Source organism: Macrobrachium nipponense, chromosome 28, assembly GCF_015104395.2.
Source record: "Macrobrachium nipponense isolate FS-2020 chromosome 28, ASM1510439v2, whole genome shotgun sequence".
NCBI lineage: Eukaryota > Metazoa > Arthropoda > Malacostraca > Decapoda > Palaemonidae > Macrobrachium > Macrobrachium nipponense.
In genome coordinates this window covers 34,518,346-34,521,215 of record NC_087217.1, presented here as the reverse complement: position 1 = coordinate 34,521,215, position 2,870 = coordinate 34,518,346, and the positions used below count along the sequence as shown (strand labels likewise).

The window sequence follows — 2,870 nt, the reverse complement described above, 5'->3', positions numbered from 1 at the left end:
TCTCCATGATCCTGCAGTTATACTGGCATTATCCACATTTTCCGAGTCAAACGTACCGGGTGGTGAATAAACATTTCTCGACTCCACATTCCTGCGTAGAAAATTATGCAAATATATGCATGTCAGAGTAACACTCTCTACCTTGTCTGGGTGTAATGCAATAGGTTTTAGAAACACTCTGAACTTAGATGCTAAAATTCCAAACGCATTTTCTATTATCCTCCGAGCCCCACACAATCTGTAATTAAAGATCCTCTCAGGGGAAGACCTATCTAGATTTCCTGGAAATGGTTTCAGTAAGTAACGTGATAAAGCAAAGGCGTCATCTCCAACAAACGTGTATGGCACAGGAATGCGTCCCTCTGCAAGTGGCTGGTCTGGTGGTAGCCTGAGCTGCTTCTGCTCTACTTTCTCATACAAACTTGTATATTTAAACACACCTCCATCCGAAATTCTGCCTTGACATCCTACATCTGCATATATAAACTGGTAATCTGCATTTACGCACGCCATGAGTGCAATACTGTGTGTCCCTTTGTAGTTAAAGAAATGGCTTCCACAATTCTTTGGAGCTTGTATTTGAACGTGCTTCCCATCCAGTGCAGCAATACAGTGTGGAAAGTTCCATCTATGAGAAAACCGATTTGCTGCTGCAATCCATTCTTCTTCCGTAGCAAGCATCTGAGGAGAAATATACGTAGTCAGTGGAATAACACACATGCACACATAATATGATACCCTTGCAATTGAGATACTGCGATGAGGAGAAGAGTGATCATCGGTAGACTAATGATTTATCTCTCTCTCTCTCCACTCTCCTTCTCCCTCTCTCTCCTCTCTCTCTCTCGATCTCTCTCTCCTCCTCTCTCTCTCTCTCTCCAGAGATGATACAATACCCAATGGGATGGAATGTGAAGCGAAAGAGCATCTAATATTATCATTGAAAATAATGAGTATAATAACACCAGTAAGTCACAATACAAACAACAGCAATAATAATGATAGATAGAAATAATGATAATGAGATAGTAATAATTCTAACAATAATGCATAATAATTATGACAATAATGATGGTATTTAAAAACAATATAATAGTAGAAACTCTGGCAACAAATAATAACAACAAAAACAATAACAACAAAAACAACAGCAACAACAGCAACAATAACAACAACGATATTTATAAGTGTTTCTCTTCTCTTTCAGGTTGCTGAAGTTGAATCTGAGCAAGAAACTGATGCTGTAATTGAGAGTTCACATCAGCTGAAACACCTCAGAGCGCTTTCCCGTCCCGTCGTTCGTCAGCTAAAAGGCCTGCTGACGAAGTGAAAGAAGCATTTCACTTGATGAAGTCTCTAGCACAACATGTCACTACACGGGATGAATATCATGTGTTCGGTGAAAATGTTGCCCATAAACTGAGAGCATGCGGAAGAAGTAAGCGCGAGGTATCAATAGCACAGCATAAAATTAATGAAATAATTTTCAACTTGGAAATGGGGTGCTTTGGGGAGGGTGCGGCTCAGTTCACCCCACAAACTTCATATACAGGACAAAGGTATTCAGGGTTTCCTGTGCCAACATCGCAAGGCATCCCACAGAACTTTACCGCCCCAAGTGGTGCCTCTACTCCAAGTTGCTCTCCTTCCCCAAACTCATGTAGTAATTATTGTGATTAAAATATAATTCCTACATAAATATGTTTTTCTAGTAAACACACATTTCATATTGTTCTTAAATGCCATAAGGTAAAGAGAGAGAGAGAGAGAGAGAGAGAGAGAGAGAGAGAGAGAGAGAGAGAGAGAGAGAGAAAGTAAAACAGTGAATACTTCTGGTTTTCTTATTTTACCTTAACATACCCTTTCAGTGCTGAGATCAAAGCTTCACAGACCTCAGGAACCACAGCTGAGATGGTCTGCTTCGATATCCTGTAGGTGTACATGAGGCTCGTAAAGGAATCTCCACTTGCAAAATACTTCAGTGTAATAGCCAGTCTCATGTCGGGTGTAATAGCCTTTCTGTATTTTGTACCCTTTCGAGATATACTGGGAGCCACCATCCGTAAAAGTAGTTCAAAGTCACTTGAGCACATCCGAACAAAGTTGGTGAAACCTCCACCATTTAATTTCAGTTCCGCCAAAAGCAAATCACCATAGGGTCCTTTTTCAAAAAAATTCCTCACCCATATCTTTCTCTTTTTTTTGACCTCCCTTGACTTTATCAAAAGTGCCAAGTAAAATGCAGACGCTGCTGCAGCAACCTCTACACTCATCACAGGTATGACCACAACTGAGGTGTGGACAGGAAACATTGTTTGGAAGTAGTTTACAAATAATTTGCAAACTGTTTCCAAACAGTTTGAAAACTGTTTCCAAACTGTTTGGAATCAAGTTTTCGGAAACAGTTTCCAAACATTGTTTCCAAACAATGTTTCCAAGTGTGTACGGGGCTTACACTGCATATTTCGTTGGCTAATATACAAAAAGACCCCCAACGTTAGGCAACAAAGGCCTTGAGTTACCATCGATAATTATTTCTTAGTAACTCAAGATCTTGAGATCGTGATACACAACGTCGGTGAAGTCTTAACCTTGGCAACTCAGTCTGTGGCCTCACGCCCGCCCCCCACCCCGCCCCCCCACCCCGCACCCCTCCCGCCAAAGATTTCTCTACTTGCCATCCAAGTTTTGACTGTTCCTTTTCCTTGTCCGTTGGGCAGAAGAGGCAGGCAATCCTTCATCCATTGACTCTGCCATTACTCAAGCATGCCTTCATTCTTCCAAGATCGGCTGATTAATTAAAAGGTTAGAATACCTTAACTTCATACAAAAATCTGATACTATGAAGAAATCTAATAGACTGATGAAAA

The 2,870-nt window shown here is 40.8% G+C and overlaps 1 pseudogene; it reads left to right on the top strand.

Moving 5' to 3' along the window:
- LOC135201154 (uncharacterized) overlaps nucleotides 1-1,680 on the top strand; it is a 2,500-nt pseudogene extending 820 nt beyond the window's left edge.
- The last annotated feature ends 1,190 nt before the right edge of the window (nucleotides 1,681-2,870 follow it).